Raw genomic sequence first — 20,096 nt, forward strand, 5'->3', positions numbered from 1 at the left:
GTTATCCTAACAATATATCAAAAATTTGCAATGTGACCCATTCGTTACCTATTTCCGTCTAATTTGACTGAAAAGTTTGCATGTGCTATGCACATGCATTTTTTTTGTCTCTACTTTTCAAAATTGCCCTATATTTTTGACGGAATTCCAAGAATACTCCCAATTAAAAAAAAAAAACAAAAAAAGCGGTATGATGGTTCGATCAACTCCCAAGAGGACAAATGGGGGTGGCCGAAACAACCCCCAAATGGCCACCACCCCCAAATGGCCGGATTGGGGGTGGCGAGTCACATCCACGGCCCATAAGGGTGGCCGAGCCACCCCCAAATGGCTGGATTGAGGGTGGCGCGTGTAATACCTCGATAAAACAATCGTCTTTACTAAAAGGTTTTCTATAAAGAGCGACTAAAATATTTTATATAAAACAAGGTTTTATAACAAAAACACCTAAACCCATACACATAACCAAGATTCTTAGAAGTTTTGAGGCTAATTTTGGGGGCATTACAGTATGGTACCAGAGCATAATATATTGCCGACCGTAGCAGATAATCTGAGAATATACTGTAATACCTTAGGTATAAATCATAAAGGCCAGAGCATAGGATAGAGCTAGGTTCTTTGATTGTTGTTTGATTGAGGTGCGGGCTATAGTAACAGCCTTCTTGATTATTTAGTTTAAGAGTTGAGTGGGATCGCCTGTTCTGCGTTGCAGGCAATTGATCCTGCTTCACACTCAGTTGCACGATGGGTGTCAACGTTGGGCAACTGCTTGCGAATGGCTGGCAGAGTAAGGGCCGTATGCACCCAGATACAAGCCTTGCCACACCAAGCGCAAGGTTTCCACTCGACCTTTTCTGAGGCCAAAATCCCCATCACTGGAGAAGATTCAAGAGGGAGGAGCTTAAGAAGATTTCAGGGATGGCCCGGCTACGGCAAAATGGAAATGCTGCAACGCGTCAGCTGTACGAGATTTCCCACCCATTCCTGGGAAGTACAGCCCCTACCTTAGCACGAAAAGGAAAGTGGAGATGCATGTGCTACTGACTCAAATTGCAAACGAGTATGCCCAGATAACACAAGAAGAGATCTGATTGCTGAAGGCAGGAGCACTGCCAAATGGATTTGACCGTCAGAAAACTGCTTTCCTCTCTAGCATCAACAAGGATTATGAGGCACTAGTCAAGGATGAAGAAGACCCGTCAGAAGAATCAACCAGAGAGTGTTAGGCCTCGGGGTAGCTTTTGGATAAGTTAGACACTAGGTAGCTAGGCCACGCGCCGTACTTAGCAGTATGTTTTTTATTCGGTACTTATGCATTTTTTAAATGAAATTTCGAAACAAAATGAATTTCCACTCGTGCCACGAGTTTTTGTAAAATCGGTTTTCATGCAAAAACCTGCCTAGCCTTATTTTGCCTATCCATCTGTTTGGAAAAGGAATATCAATTTACAACTGTTCTCTTTCAAAAAAAAATTTTGGTTTCCAACCGGACGTACGCTCTTGTCTCTATTACCAGACGTACATCAGGGGACCATCGGACGTATGCTACTTTTGGGTTGACCACTAGTTAATGACTATATGTACGATGCACCCTTTGAACCATTGAATAAACAGTACTGGATGTATGCCCCAATAGTATCGGACGTACGCTGCTTTTCAGAATAGTTGGTAGCACCCTAAGCTGTTCTGGCCTATAAATACCAACTCCCCACTGTCCCTTGAACCCATTCTTTCACCCCCAGGCTCTCTATAACCACCAAATGTGAGTGTTGTTGTGAGTTTAGAGAAATTTGGATAGAAGGAAGAAGCTGTGTGTTCTTGCCAATTCCCAAGGTAATCTCTTACCCATTTTTATCCTCTTGTTGTCGTTATTGTTGTTTTTCTAAATGTTCTGAGTTTTAAAGGCACCATGTTAAAGTTCTTGTAAAATCAAGAAATGTTTCCAAAAGAGTTTTATAAGTTTCTTTAATTCCTTATATCGCATGATGTTGAGTTTTCTTACGATGAATGTGTTTATTCGATAGCCAAGAAGGAGATATAGTAGCTTATAGGTTTTATAGAAACCTTAAAACACAATTTGGAGCTTTCTGCCGGATTGCCTAACTCACTGACCGAACGTACACCGTCGAGCCCTTATGTACAACCAGGAAACCAGGCATCTGCCCTTAAGCCTCACTCTCGTGTATTTTAGAGTCCAACAACCCTTTTTGTTAGATAAGACTTAGTACCATACTCATAGAGGTCCTCTAGAACTACGCATAACGACGTATCATATTTCGTTATAGCAGAATTTAGCAATGTCGGAGGATTCAAGCGAGCGTACGAGGTAAGTAAACACTTAAAAAATCTTTCCTTAAAAATGTGAGATATGTAAGTTGATTGATCACAAGTATGATATGAACATGTCTACATTTTGTAACTACTTGGTAATTGCTTAATTAACTCGTTGATAAGATGCATTGTATGACATGGCACACTGGTATATGCGGTCTAATGGCTATGAGGTTACTATATAGACTTAATGATATAGTCAAATGTCTGAGTTGTTATATGGGCTTTGGATCCAATGGTTTCGTGACGGCACTGTAACACCCTGGTCCCATATTGGAAAAATGAGAAGAAGCTCACATAGAGTGGGTGGTTTATAAAGATAGTCATGGGTGTTAAGTCTGAGATTGCCTAGTTATTAGGTGAAACTGAGCTTTATAATGAATTCTAGGGAAGTGTTGTGCAAATTTTAATACTTGCAAGTGCATGAATCGTTTGCAATATAATGGGTTGCAAGTGCGAGGTCGAACCCACAGAGAATTGTATTTTTGAAAAAGCAATTTAAATCTAAACTAATTAAATCCTAACCTAGTTCCAAAAAAAGTTAGAATTTTGAGTTTTGAAAATTAAAGGATAAACAATAACTAAATAAAATAAAACAAAAGGTAAAGACTAAGGTTTAGGAATCCACACTCACTGAATCATAACAACATACTCCATGTTCATCAATATTTATCCGAAGTTCTCACAATTTAAAATCTTATGTATGTTTTACTATGCTTCAAAGAATTAATCAAAACCATCCCATGTATCCATTTATTGCCCAAATCACAAAAGGAATCCAAATTCAATTGAAACACCAAATGTATCCGTAGAACAAATCACAAGGGATATCCAATTTTTATGAGTTAAAAACCAAGCAATCAATCATATGAAATTATCTTAAATCATCACATGTATCCTTGAATCACAAGAGATATCCAAGAATCACTGCACACATTGAAAAGAAGTAAAACAATTGAAATATTAAACCCAATAAAATCAGATAAATAAAAACTTATATGAAAGTAGTGATGTTCTTCATCGGTGAGGCTTCATCCCCAACGTTAGTTGGGAATTTAGCTCCACATAAAAAATAAAATCTAAACCTAAACCTAAAGAAAAACTAAACAAAAGAATTTTGCTTTTTATGATTGTGTATTTTCTTGAATGCAAAGAAGTCTATTTATAGGCTTAGGAAAGTCCTAAAAGCCCTATTAAACCTAGACAATTCGGGGGTCTGTCTCCCAGTCAAAATAGAAGTCTGAAATCGGCATAAGATTCGTCCAAATTTGTGTTCTTTAATTGCGGGGCGATTTTGACATAGTAACCGTTTGAATTAGAAAAATCCTATTTCACAATGAATTGTATTATTTTGAGTTAGCTTTCCAATTCCATTTGAATCATTTCAATCTGATATTTGAATAGAAAGTTATGGTAAAAATACTGAGATATGTGCAGAATCTAAATTTGAATCCAATCCGAAATCTTATCCAATCTGATCTTTAATCCACTTTGATGTTTAATCCGGTTTAACCTTTTTCTTGGATTTGGTTGATCTTAACCACATCATCTAGGTCTTCTCAAAGTATGCTTTCTTCCAAACTTTGCATTTTTCCCTTTAAAGCTATAGTTTTTCTTTAATGACTTACAAAACACTAAAAACACAAAACTAACACAAAATATTAAATAACGACACAACTAAAGGATTAAATAATGTAAATAAAGGGGTCCAAATATGCAACATTTGGCATTTATTAGGAAGCTCCAAATTGATTAGTCATTTTTGGGTGATAGCGCAGATGTAGCTAGCGCTTTTTCCTGGGACGTTACAAATGTGGCGTCCCACATCACCTGGGTATGGAGATAGAGATGTACTTAAATGTATACCTACACTTTTAATGACAACAACACGTTCTCCTAGCCTAGTGGTGGCTAGGGAGGAACAAAGCCTTGAGGGATGCTAGGAGGTCGTGGGATCGACTCCTGGTAGCTGCCAAAGAGGAAAATATTGTTGTGGGAAGGGCTCTGCTATGTTACTACTGTGTATCTTTGATCCTGAACAACGCGTTTTAAAGTAGTGATGGTCATGATCCCATTAGAATTTCGCAGTTAAGCGTGCTTCTGTGAGAGTAATACCAGGATGAGTGACTTCCTGGGAAGTCTGGTGTGGAGGAGCCAAAAGCGGACAATATTGTGTGTCATTGGGGTGGGGTGTTACAAGCACAGCCATTCCCTAATGGCGGGTCACTACAGGACGTACATCATTAGTGGTGTGGGCCACCTGAGGTCGAACTCAATCATGCCACTAATGTTATAGATGATAGTGTATAATATCCAGGGCATCGGTATTATATTACAGGTCTCTCGGGACAGTGCCAACCTTGCTGAAAATGGATAATATCTCAGGTAGACCATATATAAGAGTTATGACCTATAAAACATTAGTTTTTCCTGCATTAAAATACTTAGGCGATTGCCGCCGGGAGTACACCACTCTTTTATTAACCAACAATACTTTTATGGTGTATTAGCGGAGACAACACCTCTTTTTGAGTGTTTACTAAAATTGCACGTTTACTTTTACTTAAATGAGTTCATGTCACACCTAATTATGAGTTTTATCTACTAAGTCGTCAGACTTACATTGTTATTACCCTTATAGGAAATCTGTTTCTAGAACCCAAGAGTGGCACGGCTGCCACTACAGACTAAGTGGACATCCTTTTGCAAGCTCTTCTACTAATTTTTTTTGTACTTTTATGGACTCCTATGGTATGGTTGATTTAGGGTTCTCTAGTAATCCTTTCACGTGGTTCAATAATAGGCAGGGTCGTCACCGTATTAAAGAGAGATTGGACCTAGGTATTTCTTCTACGAATTGGATTCATCAATTTCTAGCTTTCTCTCTTCGCCATTTGCCTGCGCATGCATAATCCCCTTTTATTAAACACTTCTATGGACTCTGCCTCATTACCCTGTCCTTTTCGATTTGAGGAATTTTGGTTGAAAGATACTGCTTGTGAATCTATTATTGCTATGGCTTGGGACTATTTTTTTGATGGTTCTCCAGCTTTCATTTTGACAAAAAGGTTAAAGTCTACAAAAGTTGCTCTCAAGAATTGGAATTCTTTGCATTTTTGTAATATTCAAAAAAATATTGCAACAACTCTTCGAAAACTGGATGTTCTTCAACAAGCTTCTCCCTCTTCTCAGAATCATAATGATGAATTGTCGCTTAAGTTAGAGCTCAATGAGCTTTTGGAAAAAGATGAGCTTCTTTGGAAGAATAAATCTCGTGAACTCTGGCTAAACATGCAAAGATTTAAATACCGAAATTTTCCACACCTCTACTCTCATTAGGAGACGGGGCAATGCTATAAATTTTCTTAAGGTCCATTCTAGTGTTTGGATTTCTAATCGAAATGCTACTGGCAATTGCTTTACGAATCATTTCAAAACATTATTTACCTCTTCAAATCCAACTATTTCCGATGATATGCTATCTCTGTTTGATAATTCTATTTCTAGAGAGGAAAATCAAGTGTTATGTTCTATTCCATCAAAACAAGAAATCTACAATGCTCTTTCCAGTCTTGGGGCAACAAAGGCTCCTGGACCTGATGGTTTCATTGCTCTTTTCTACAAGAAACATTGGCATATTGTGAAAGATGTGGTTCTTCAATGTATTTAGGATTTTTTCTCTACAAATCATCTTCTGCAAGATCAAAATCATACTTTCACTGCTCTTATCCCAAAGCAGCTGGGTCCTTTTTCTGTGAATCTTTTTAGGCCTATTAGTTTGTGCAATATCATTTACAAGATTATCTCCAAAATATTGGCTAATAGGTTTAAATCTTTGCTTCCTAGTATTATCTCTCCTTATCAATATGCTTTTGTGCCTGTACAGAATATCCAGGATAACTTTATTTTAGCACATAAGCTCATTTACACTCTTAAGTCTAAACAAGGAAGAGGTGGTCTTATGGCTGTTAAAATTGACATGGAAAAAGCTTTTGATCAGATGGAATGAAATTTTTTTCTAGCTATTTTATCTAAAATGGGTTTTCACCCAATTTGGATAAATTGGATTCATATCTACATCTCTTCCACATCCTTTTCCATAATGATAAATGGCAGTCTTTTTGGGTTTTTCACTCCAGCTCGAGGTTTACGTCAAGGTGATCCATTATCTCTTTTTCTATTTATTTTGGGTATTAAAGTTATTCCAAGGCTTTTCCATCAACAGGAATCTCTTGGTTTACTCAAATGAATCAGGATTGGACGCTCTTGTGCTCCTATTACTCATCTATTATTTGCTGATGATTTGATAATTTTTGCTAAAGCCACATCTTCTAAGGCATCTCAAATTAAATCTTGTTTGGATCAATATTGCAGCTGGTCTGGTAAAGTTATAAATATCTTAAAGACCTCTATTCATTTTAGCAAAAATACAGAGACTTCTACAAGGACGAGCATTACTAGTCTTTTTCCGTTTAAGCCATCAAAATTTGCTTCTATTTATCTGGGGCTTCCTTTTTCTATTGAACCGTTCAAAATCAACAGATTTTTAGTTTGCATTAGATAAAGTTGTGGGTAAAATTGATGGTTGGCATGCAAAAACTCTGTCCTAAGCCGGAAGATCTGAGCTTATTAAATCCACATCATCAACAATTCCTTCATATGCGATGGGTTTCCTGATTCCATTTGTCAAAAGCTAGATAAAATCTTTAAATATTTTGGGGAAAATAAAGTTTACCCCTATGAACTATCCACCAATTTGTACTTTTAACTTAAATGTTTAAAAAATGACACTTTATCCTCCAAACTTCCAAATTATTGCAATTCGACCATTCTGATTTTTTTTTTTTTTTTTTTTTTTTTCAAATTACCCCCATCCCAAGTTAAAAAAAAATAAAAAATAAAAATAAAGGGGTGGCCGGCCACCCCAGTTGGGCCTAGGAGCCACCCCTTAATTTTTAATTTTTAATTTTTTAATTTTTTAATTTTTTTAACTTGGGATGGAGGCATTTTGGAAAAAAAAATTTTGGGGGGGGGGGGGGGGGGGGGTCGAATTGCAACAATTTGGTAGTTTTTTTTTTGGGAGGGGCGGGGGATAAAGTGTCACTTTTTAAACATTGGGGTTAAAAGTGCAAATGAGTGGATAGTTCAGGGGAGTAAAGTTTATTTTTCCCAAATATTTTTGTAGGGTTTCCCTAAAGGTAAATCCAGAAATTTATCTCTCAAATCTTGGAATTCTATTTGTTCACCCTACCATGTGGGTGGTTTGGATTTTAGACCCATTAAAGATATCAATCTCGCACTGATTGCTAAACTTGGTTGGAAGCTGCTCACGAACTTTGATTCTGCCTGGGTTCATCAACTTACAACGAAGTATATTAAATATGTGAATTTTTTCTCTTCCTCATCTCCTTCCTTGGATTCCTGGTTATGGAAAGGAATTCAAAAGAGCAAATCCCTTCTTCTGTCAGGAGCTTGTCTTAAGGTTGCGAAATCCTCTAATCTTCCCATATGGACCTCAGCATGGATTCCTATAGTGCCAGACTTTAAACATGCTCCTAGGTTTCCCCAAAATAGAAATTAGCCTTCTTTGTGCATTTTTGATCTCATTCATCAAGTTTCAGTGCAATGGAATCTATCCATCATTACAGCTTGATGAAATCTTGAAAATCAAAATCTTATCGAATATTGTTCCTCACTATCTCTGGACTCCTTCATGCTCAGGAAAATTCTCTTCCAGTTCGGCTTATTTTTCAATACTCAATGCCTGTCCTTCCATGGCATCTTTGCAAGTTCCCTCCTTTTTTGGAAATCAATCTGGAGGTTAAACCTGAATGAGCGGTTGAGGCTTTTTCTTTGGAAAATTGCTTGGGATATTCTTCCCACAATAGCTAGATTGGATGCTATATTTTCCATATCTAACCCCTTTAACCATTGTCCTTTATGCAAAATTGCATTGGATTCTCTTCAGCATCTCTTTTTCAATTGCATTTTTGCTTGAGTAGTGTGGCCAAATTCTTTTTGGTCTCTCGACTCCTCAGCGCTAAATTTCTCAAATATGGTTGATTGGATAAATGTGATTCTTTCTCCTGGTCTGTCTCTAGCCATTCCACCTACTGAGAACCATAAATTCCAGATTTTTGCTTCAGTAGCGTGTGATCTTTTATGGTTCTACCGAAATAAAGCCTATCATGATGGTAAAATTGTTGATGCTCGTTCTATTTTAGCTCATATCAACAAAATTGCTTTGGAGCATTTTCATGCATGGAAAAAATTGATCTTCTTTCATTGAAGATTCATGGATCGCTCCTCCTAATGATTGGTTCAAAATAAACTTTAATACAGCTATTCGGGATACTTTCTCTATACAAGCAATAGTTTGTTAGGATTCAAATGGCTTTATTATTCGGATGATTTCTCAAGTCAGTCCGGCCTGTTTGCCTAATTATGGGGAAGCACTTGCAGCTCAATTGGCAGTCTCTTTAGTTGCTTCACTCCATCTTGGCAAATTTTTTCTAGAAGGTGATTCTCAAGTTGTTATTCTAGCTCTTCAGCAGCCCAGTATTTCTCACGATTGGCAGATTTCTTCTATTATCACAAATACTATTAACTTTATCCCAACATCTTCCTTTTGGAAAGCTAGGAAGGTCACCAGAAGTGCAAACTTCTGCGACCATAATGCGGCACGTTGGGCCGCGGCCAGAAAATTTTCTGGCTGCATTCCCTGAACCCCTCTCATTCTCTCTCGGTTCCTATTACTAGTGGGAAGGATCCTCTGGTCTCTTTATCGCTTTCCTAGTTTATTTTGGTTTGTTTTCATTTTCTTTGTTGTTGTTGTTTTATGATGTACTCACAAAATAATAATAATAATAAGAGGATAACTTTTATAAGGAGTTGGTGTAAATCAGCTCTGTTGTGCCTACCAATCAGCCATTGACACCTTAGCATATCAGAAAAATCTTAAGTTTAAGAAATAAACACTACAACACCGGATTATACAAAATATAAAAAGAAAAATAATTAAAAAACTAATTAATTATTTTAAAAAGAAAAAAGAAAAACAAAGGAGTGGCTAGCTGGCCACCCCACCCCCACTTGGGGTGGCTGCCAGCCACCCAAAGGGAGGTAGGGGCGGCTGCCAAGGGTGCTTGCGCCAGCCACCCCTAACCCATCTAGGGTGGCCGACGAGCCACCCCAGATCTGCCTGGGTGCCCTGCGCGGGCCACCTCTGCCCATGGGGTGGCTCGTCAACCACCCCAAATGGATTGGGGGTGGTGGTGCGGCCACTTCCTCCCATCTGGGGTGGCCCGCCAGGCACCCTAGATCTGTTGGAGGTGGCCGCGCAGGCCACCTCTACCCCAGATGGGCTGGGGGTGGCAGTGTGGCCACCTCCGCCCATATGGGGTGGCTCGCCGGCCACCCTAGAGGGGCTGGGGGTGGCGGCGAGCCACCCTCAACCCTCTTGCAATTTCTTAAAATTAAAAACAAAAAAACAAACAAACAAAAAATGGAAAAACTTATATAATCTGGTGTTTTGGTGCCTATTTGAAATGGTGCAATAATTCTAGGTTGCCTATTCTTACTGGTGGGCACAAAGGAGCTGGTGTAAACCATCTCCTTATAGAAGTTATCATGTAATAATAATAATAATAATAACACTCACAATGGAGTAGCCAAATTTTTATGCAAAATGGATCCTACATCCGATTAGCTATACTTTTATCTATATCATTTAATTATTTTTTTACTCTTTATTTCTCTCTCAGTGGCAAACTGAGAGAGAGCTCGAGAGGTGGGAAGAAGAGAGAGCTAGAAAGGCTGTTTCTAGACACTACTAAGAGAGAGAGAGAGAGAGAGAGAGAGAGAATGAAAAAAAAATTGGGAAAAGTTTTGGGAAAAAGAGAAAACAGGTGAGAGAAACAATAAAAAAATTAAATGGCTCATTTGAAAAGTGTCGCTAGTAGCATTTTTTTTTTTTTTTTTGCTTCCAATAAAATATCCATTTTGCAATTTTTTGGGCTAATCCAATGTGAAAGTTTTTTTACAAATCTGATTAGCCATTTTAGATAAAAGTACCATTTGGCTCCTCTATTGTGAGTGCTCTAAGTAATGTGGCAGCAATAAAAAATTTATTCTCTCATCAATAAGACAGAAATATCCTTATAAATTTGAGATTCAAAAAAAAGAAAAAAAAAAAAAAACTAAACTAAACAATTTTTTTTTTTAAAAAAAAAAAAAATTACTTTTTTTAAAAAATTGAATTGTTTAAAAAATTATAAAATAAAAAAAGAACGAAAAATTAAAATGACCCATAGGTTTTTGAAAAACCAAAATTAATTGTATAAAAAATTATTATTATTATTATTTAAAAAAAAAAAGAAAAATTAATAAATTAAAATGACACCTTGGTTTTTCATTTTTTCAATTTAATTTTTTTTGGTTTTTTAGATTTTTTAATTTTTAGTTTTTTATTATAATTTTAATAATTTTTTTAAAAAAATATGAAAGGCTTTTTTGTCATTGGGGTTATATTGACATTGTTTTTGTAGTTTAGGAGGACATGGATACATTTGGTAATTTGGGAGGAACATTAATAATATAGTGCATCTTCTGTGTAGTCGTGGCACAAAAGCCTCATTTTGTGCCCAGCAATCAGATTTTGACACATCAATAATTTAAGAAAAATGCAAAAAAAAAACACATGTTAGCAAAACACATGATTAATTCTCCCACACAGTCATTAGCCACAACCCGCCTGCCGCCGATCGAATCTTTCCCTCTCTCTCCGTTGGCAATGGGTGGCCGTGAGGGTTGCTGGGGAGGCCCGCAGGCCAGCCCTAGGGCCTGGGGTGGCGGCGAACTGCCCCCACCTCCCCCTGGAGTGGCCACACTTGGTTTTTGCCACCCTAAAAAAAAAAATGTTATAAAACTTGACATAATCAGGTGTGGTTGTGTGTTTTTTCTAATGTGTTCGGAATGGAGGGCACAAAACATGGGGTTTTGTGCACCGACTACATTGAAGATATTCTCTTAATAATATGGTAGTAGTTTGAATTTAGGGATGGCAAAACAGGTGTCTGACACGACCCGATTACGACTCGCAAGTACCCATTACACGATTAGCTTATACACAGACACGGCCCGTTTAGCTAAATGGGTAATTGGGTCTGACACGATTATGACACGAAAATAGTTGGGTAACTCGACACGACCCGTTTTACCCATTTAAAATAACCGGGTCTAATCGGACAGACCCGACCCGACCCGTTAAAAACCCTAAACTCTAAAATTTATAAAAAATAAAAAATAAAAAATTGTAGTAATAATACATCAATATAGTCCATGCAAAAAATTGAGTTCCTAGATATTAAAGGCTTTAATTTTTAATTTTTTTTTTTTTAAAAAAAGGTGAACGTAATTGTACTAAAAAAGAAATTACTAAGAATGTTTGCAATTTGATATTACTTGAGAGAAACCAGACTAGAAGTAGAAGAGATTTAGAAGCTGCAGCTTTGTACTGAACTAAATGGCAATAAATTTCTCTGTTTTTTGTGCGAGCATGAAACACCAGATTTGAATTCAAGCAGGTAGTTCTAATATTATCACAATACAAGATTGGAGGAAATTTATTTGGAACATGCACCAAGTTCTTGAAATAGAGATGGAAGCCACGTACGTGATTTTTGCAGTAGTGTTGGGGCCAGTACTATTCAATATTCCACCTCTGCACTTGACTTGGAAACTCTAGATTGTTGTAGATCTATGCAAGAATTGGCAGATCTTTTTTCACAACAAAAGCAACATCAAGGCAAGTAATAGAAAGATATTGCAAAGCGCCAACTGTACTCTTGTAATAGTGAGAGAGAGCATAGGACATATGTAGGTGAGAGAGAGAGAGAGCCGAGACTCGAGAGGGAGACGGAGGGAGAGTGAGAGATCGAGACTTGAGAGTTGAGAGAGCAGAGAGGCAGAGGCGCGGTTTAGGTTTACAGTTTACTTACTTTATTGCCTCTGCCTTATCCTTAAGAAAAAAAAAAAAAAAAAAATCGGGTCGATCCGCCAAACACGAAATTACCGGCTCTTAATTGGGTAGACCCGATTACGACCCGAACCCGATAAGGCCAAACCCAATACCTGTTTTTTTATGTTGTGTTCGTGTCGGATTCGCGAGTCATGTCAAAATTGCTAGCCCTAGTTTGAAAGGGTATATGTACCTTTTTTTTTTTTCTTTTTTTTTTTTCTTATTATTTTCACAAGAAATAGCCAAACAAACTGAAATTAAAGCCCAAATTGACAAAAATGGCCCACTCAACATGATGGGCCTAAGCAGTTAAAGCAAAGCCTGCACAATCCGACCCGCCGACCAACCGCATCAAAATTGACCGACAATAATCTTCAGCTCCGCATTTTGTTCCAAGGTCAGTCATTAGACTCTGCCCACCCACGTCATCAGTCCAGGGAGCATCCTTTTTGGGCTCCTTAATTTATTTGGATTTCTTATTTTAATTTTTTTTTTTTCTCAGAATATCATTATTTCAAATTGACTTCGGATTTTTGATAAGCTGAAGGTCCACTACCTGTTGGACATGGGCCTTCATTCTTGTTCTCTCTCTCCCCACACTTTTTTTTTTAAATATTATTTTCTCGGGTGATGCTAAACATCACACCCGGCGTGATGCACGCCGGGGTGATTTGATATTTTAAAATAATAAAATATAATATTTTATTATTATAATTATTAAAAAAAAAAAAAAAGCCTGGCGTGCATGAACAGTCATGCACACCGGCGTTCTTCATATCACGGCCCTATTTTCTCATAACCATTAAGAGTAAGTTGAGTAACAATAAATTCACTAAATATTATTATAATTAATATATACAACTCGAAATTATTTCATTTCTCTATAGCTTCTGTATTATTCTATCATTGCCAATTTATACAATTTAATGCTAGGATAATTACCTTTTTTCCTATTAACTATCACGCTCCATCAATATTACCTTCATGAACTACCACGTTCACCATCCGACCACATCAAACTATCATTTACTTACAAAAAATCCCCAATTCCTTTAGTTAACCTCGTTAAATTGGATGAAATATTCTTTTTTAGACGTAAAATCTCATTAAAAGACAAAAATACCACAAATAAAAATTTAAAACAAAAAATAGAAATATATAAGAATAAAAAAAAAACTTATAAATTAATTTAAAGCCTACCCCTTCCCCCAACATGGTGGCTATTTTCTTTTCTTTTCTTTCTCTCTTTTTTTTTTTTTTTTTTTTTTTTTTTTTTTTCTAAATAATTTATAAGTTTTTTTTTTTTAGTTTTTATATTTATATTTTTAATATATTTATTTATTTATTTTATTAACAATGATACTTATCATCATTCTATTGGTGATGACATGATACACATCATACACTAATAGAATCTGTCAAGTATTTTGACGGAATTTGATTATAAGGACTAAATTGTTATTTTGGTCTATCCCGATAATCTCTGAATTATTTATTTATTTATCTATATCACGGCCAACCATATGGATTGTTTTTCAACTGCTAATTTATATTCTGAAGTTGATTAGATTTTCCAATGTCAAATAGCTACTTTTAACTATAGCTTCTTACGTTGGATTTTTGGACTTGTCTAGACTTTTGTTAATATGAGGATCCCCATCTTACCTGTGCGACACTTCTATCACAATATATATATATAACTTGTTACTGTCTACGTAACAATAATTTGCTTTACTTTGTTTTTAAATATTAATGTTTATACGAATTTATATTCTTAAGTTGATTAGGGTTTTTGTTGTGAAAACCAAGAGGAGAAGTTTTTTTCTTCAAATCCCTCGTGGATAGTGAGGGAGGAGCAACTAGTTTCTTTTGAAATGAAGACTACTAGAGTGAGTTTACAAGGGGGTATACGTTGGTTTGAAGTAAGATGGCTGAAGATCTGGAAAAGTTATGGGGAAAATTCTCTCTTTCTGAGAATGAGTGCAGAGGAGGAAGTACCGGAGGAGGAGTTTATCGAGATAGCTAAAAAGGGAAGTCCTGTTTGGTAGGACGGTGGATGACAGAACGAGCTGTGGGAAAAGAGATTATCAGATCTAAGCTGATACGGGGATGGAGACCAACAGGTTCATTGGTGTTCAAGATCCTGGGAAAGAACACTTTCTTTCTCACTTTTGAGCATCGGTGGGACAATGATAGAGTTATGGAAGGGAGGCCGTGGGTTTTTGAGGGGAGTCTCTTCTCAGTGGTTGAGTTCGATGCACTCACACCACCACTCCAATTGAATTTCAATGTAACGGCATTTTGGATATGTATGTATAATTTGCCGTTAGCATGTAGGGGAAAGGAGATGGGAATGAGATTGGGATCACGGGGAAGATCTGGGGGTGAAGTTTGGTTCGTGGCTGCGTGTACCCCCACCCCAGAGATGGATTGAGAGGGATAGAGGAAGAAGTGACTGGCACTCGGTGAACTTCGGAGAAAGGTAGGGAAAGAACAACGATGGCCAGCAGGGGATGAAGGAAAGTAGTTCACCAAGTTAGGAGCAATCTGATGCGGTTGTCATGCACAGTGGAAATCATGGGGATTCTGTTAGTGGAATTTGAAAATGCAACGGAAACACAATCTTACCAGGCGTATCCGTTTCTGGTAAGGATTGTGATATGGTTAATAAAAGAAAAGAAGGGATTATCGGGGAGAAGATTAGCACAGATACGGAACTGGAGGATCAGGAGGGGCAAAATATAATGAGGGGATTTGTTAAAGTGGATATCCATTTAAAGAACCTTCAGGGGGAGAATGGGAAATACACATGTTCTAACTTCTTTGATAAATCAAGCAGGGGAATCGAAGTCCTTTATGAGGGTAATGAAATAAATGAAGAAGTATCCAAGGGAGGAGTAAACATTGATGATGTCACGGGTTTGTTGGCCCATGGTCTGAATGTGAAATACAACCAAAAAACTGCGACAATATGTCAGACTTGGAAGAAGCAAGCTAGGGCAGTTGAGCGGGTTGCAGCAGAACGTGTGGAGGTGAGTTATAGAATGGGCACACGTCAAGCGGAGATACCAGGTAGTGCTGAGGGATATTTAAGCCAAAAGAAGAAAGGAAAATGGCAAATATCGAAAGTCATTGAAGCGGAGAGGGCAGCGGCTGTTTTACAACCCCGTTGGGCAAAATGAGTTGTTTAAGTTAGAACTATCGGGGGCTTGGGATCCCCATAACAGTTTGTGATTTTTGCCGTTTGGTAAAGGAAAAGACACCCAAATTGGTTTTATTAATGGAAACCAAAATTGCGGATGCACCGGTTGGAAGCTATTCGAATTCAATCGGGTTTTGATAGTGTATTTGCAGTGGATTGCATAGGACGAAGCGGTGGACTGGCATTATTGTGGAAGGCGGATGTATCGGTGGATATACAAAATTATAATCGGAGGGGCATCAACGCTATTGTGAGGTCCAAAGTTCAAGGGCAACAATGGAAGTTTACGGGTTTTTATGGTCACCCTAAAGTCGACAAAAGAAAGGAGTCATGGAGTTTACTAAATCATCTTCGGAGTTTCCTAACGGAAGCATGGTTGTGCATTGGAGACTTCAATGAAATTATCGAGGATTCTGAAAAATTTGGGAATTGCTGGAAGCCAAAAAAACAAATGAGGGATTTCTAGAACTCTTTAGAGAAATGTCAATTAGAGGATCTTGGTTTTGTGGGAGCAAGTTTCATGTGGAGAAATAACCGTGAAGGGATTGAATTTATTATGGAGATATTGGACTGGGTATTGGGGAACATGGCATGGCAAGATCTTTTCCCTGCTGTTGTGCCAAATACTACCTAAATTAATAGATAATATTAAGGCTCCGTTTACTTCGACGTAAAATGATTTCGAGAAAATATTTTTCGCAATTTACGGTGTTTACTACGACATAAAATAGTGGTCAAACCGAAAATGATTTCGGTTTGACCAAAAATCCTTTACATTTTTGGGGAAAATGGTTTACACTTTTTAATTTTGTAAACCATTTTCCCAGCTCAGCCCAAAAAAAACCCGACGCTCTTGATTAGAAAAAAAAAAACCAAAAAACCCCCCGACTCCTTCACACACAGCTTCTCCTTCACCTTCACCTTCACGCACTGCGGTAGCTGCTAATTCTCCTTCACCTGCACAGCTCATCTCTCTCTTGGCCGAGCTTCACTCTTCAACCCCGACGCAGGTACTCTCATCTTTCTCTTTCTTTGTTGAACCATATGTATGGAGCGATTCAAATCTACGAATTTCTTTTGGTAATTTTCGTTTGATTTTGGTTTATTTCTCTGTTGGAAAATTGGAAATCATGGAGCGATTTTGATTTTGGTTTCTTTCCCTATTAATGTATCAAATTTGCGATTTAGGCTTTGGGTCTAGGGTGTGGATTTTGGAAAATGAGAACTTCTGCGATCTTTGTTGTTATGGGCTGTTTTGGTTGTTGATTTTTGGAAGTTCTGACTTTGAGATGAACCTGAACCAAATGGGTTTTTGTTTCCTTTTGATTTTCTGGTTGTGTGATGGCAGATTAGGGGGGATTTTCGGTGTGGCTTTTGGCTCTTTGCTTGGTGTTTTGCTATGTGAGGTCTTGGTTGGATTTTTGTTTTACTGTCATCAGCATTCATGTAGTCTTGGATTTTTGTTTTACTGTCATCAGCATTCATGTAGTCTTGGATTTTCGTTTTACTGTCATCAGAATTCTGGCATGGCTTTGTTGTATTTTTCAAACTGTGGTTGAATGTCTTGTTGATTTGCTGCTGCTTTGGCTGCTGTTGTGAGGCTGGGTGGAGGTTGTGCTCTTTTTCCAGCATCGGCTACTGAAGCTATTAGGAGATGAATAGTTTTTTTGTTCTTAGCAGGTTTTGTGTTGTGTTGTGTTGTAGAGTTGAGCTGTTTAGGTTAGTTTTTGTTTGTTTGTAGATGTTTTGATTTTCATAGGAGGGTTTCTGTCCAATTCTCAGAAGATTGAGAATCTGGGATTTTTTTTTTTGGATGTTGTTAGGTTGGTTGTTGGGTGCTGCAAGTGTTTTGAGGACTTGTCTATATTCTTTGTGTTTTGAGGACTTCCTGATTTTTGCTTTGCTTGCTTGACTTCATTGCATGTAATAACTAAAACCCATTACTAGTTAAGCTTCTTTCTGCAGAGTAAATGCATCTGTTTCTTGCAAAGTATTTAGCTGAAAATTCATGCCCTGCTTTTTTCTTAAAATATGACCAAGTTATCTGGTTGCCCAAAATGGTGGTAAGTAGGGGATAGAGGGAAATTGAGAGTATGGGAGTTGGAATCTGCTTCATTTTTTTTGAAAGGGCATTATTATTATTTTTTATTTTTTGTTTTCAAGCCTAGAATATGGTAGTTGTTACCTCCACATGCCAAGATTAATCTCTACATAGAAAAATTCAAATTGGCCTGAGTTTTCTGAAATATTGCAAAGACATTAATCAATTAATTCAAATGAGAAGCTTAAAGAGATTTTTTCCTTTAAGAAAAATATTGCAAAGACATTAATCAATTAATTCAAATGATTTATTGCTTATTACTTATTAATCATTCAAATGAGATTTAATGGTTAGATAGATTACCATTTTACTTGTTTGTGCTTTTGACGTAATGGGGCATTTTATCTTCAGAAACTGATTGAGGGTTCTTTTGGGTTTAGGGTTTGATACTGTGATTGTTCAAAAATATCCTAATATCAAGTAGTTGGGCTTATTTCCCTGTCTATTAACTGAGGAAAATTTTCTATTTCTACTAAAGTCGGGTATCATTTACATATCAGTAGTTCTTTGATGCCAAAATTATGAACTCAAGTTCATGCCTTAGATTTATGTTTAGTTCTCAGTATTTTTTTTTTCTTTCGTGGATGACCTTGTATCCTTTGCTTCTTAGGGCTATTTTTTCCTTTTGCCTCATAAGAATTTTCATGAAAGTGATTGAATTGACCATGCCTTGGTTAAATCATGGGTTTTAATGGTCGAGCAGTATATTCTCCTCTTCTTTTTCACCAAACATTTTTTTTGTAGCTTTCTTTGCTTGCACATACTGTGAAATATACAGCTCTGTGCCTCTCTTAAGGTATTTTTGCCACTGCAGCTTATGGTAGATAGTGTTGACACATGTATTACAATTTGTTTTAGAATTCTAAGTTGGACTTTTGCCACACTATAATTCCTGTGTTTATTGGCATTCATTTATTACTTGGCTATTTTTAATCTAGATTTGTAGAATTAATGTTAGGGGGACGAAGTCCAATGAGAAGTTATTCTTCCATTTTATGTGGTAGAACCGACAATAGATTTATTAATTTTTTTGGAATTTATTAATCATTTGTCACAGAGAAACAATGCATATATGATTTATTGCTTATTACTTATTTTTATGTTGTTTGTAGATGGATGAAACAATTCTTTCGACAGTTACGACCACAGTTGCATTTGTTCTTGCTGTTGGGCTTGTAATCTTAAAAGATATTAGATCTAGGAGAGTATTACGTAGGGAATCTCATGCTAATCGAGAGTATGAAAGAGAGATTTATATGGATAGTATTCTTTATGGAAGCAGACAAGATTGTATTGACCAAATAAGAATGAGTCCTATATCTTTCTTTGAATTATGTAAAATTTTTGCTGAGAACAACCTTGTACGTGAGACCATTCACATGTCTATTAAGGAACAAGTGTTGATATTTTTACACATTATTGGGCATAATGTGAGGTTTCGAGTGGTTGGTGGAAGGTTCTATAGATCGATTAGGTCTATTCATCGATGTTTTAAGGTTGTACTTGGAGGAGTCTTGACGCTATATAAACATTTAATTAAACAACCTGATAACTCTACTCCGCTGGAAATAAGGAATAGCCGAAGGTTTTACCCATACTTTAAGGTAAGTTTTAATTTTTAATTTTTAATTTTTTTAATTTTTTTAAATTCAAGTAATTTGTCAAATTAACGTAACTTGTATTGGTCTTCATTAGGATTGTGTTGGAGCAATAGATGGAACTTATATTCGGGCAACTGTTCCAGTTGAAATCCAAGGAAGGTTTCGTGGTCGAAAAGATCGAACAACACAAAATGTGTTAGCTGACATTACTTTTGATGTAAAATTCACATATGTGTTAGCTAGTTGGGAAGGAAGTGCACATGATTCTCGTGTTTTAAATGATGCACTCACTAGGCCAGGAGGATTCAAAATTCCTGAAGGTAAGTATTATCTTGGTGATGCTGGTTATGGAAATCGAAATGGAATTCTCTCTCCCTATCGTGGTGTTCGGTACCATTTGAAAGAGTTTAATGATCATCCACCTGAAAATGAAAAAGAATTATTCAATCTTCGTCATTCGTCCTTAAGAACCACAATTGAATGAGGATTTGGAATTTTGAAGAGACGTTTTCGTGTGTTGGATGCAGAACCATTTTGGTCGTTCGAAACACAAGTGGAAGCAGTTTTAGCATGTTGTGTCATTCACAATCACATTATGGGTGTTGATCCTAATGACTCAATTATGGAAGAAGCTGTTTGTGATGTTGAATCTCAAAATCAAAGTGGTAGAGTCTACCAAACAAGAAGGGAAGTTCAAGAGGAAAATAGAGAATGGACAATCAAAAGGGATGTAATATGTCATGCGATGTGGGATGATTATAAAAATAGGAAAAATGTGTAGATTTCTTTTTTTCTCGTATGGTTGATATTGTAATGTTTATTTATTGAACTAATCATGTT

General features: G+C 36.9%; 1 pseudogene; it reads left to right on the top strand.

The window, feature by feature from the left end:
- The first annotated feature begins 18,886 nt into the window (after positions 1–18,886).
- Positions 18,887–20,039, top strand: LOC148586896 (protein ANTAGONIST OF LIKE HETEROCHROMATIN PROTEIN 1-like; annotated as a pseudogene).
- The last annotated feature ends 57 nt before the right edge of the window (positions 20,040–20,096 follow it).

Source organism: Corylus avellana, chromosome 3, assembly GCF_965113065.1.
Source record: "Corylus avellana chromosome 3, dhCorAvel1.hap1.2, whole genome shotgun sequence".
NCBI classification, from domain to species: Eukaryota; Viridiplantae; Streptophyta; class Magnoliopsida; order Fagales; family Betulaceae; genus Corylus; species Corylus avellana.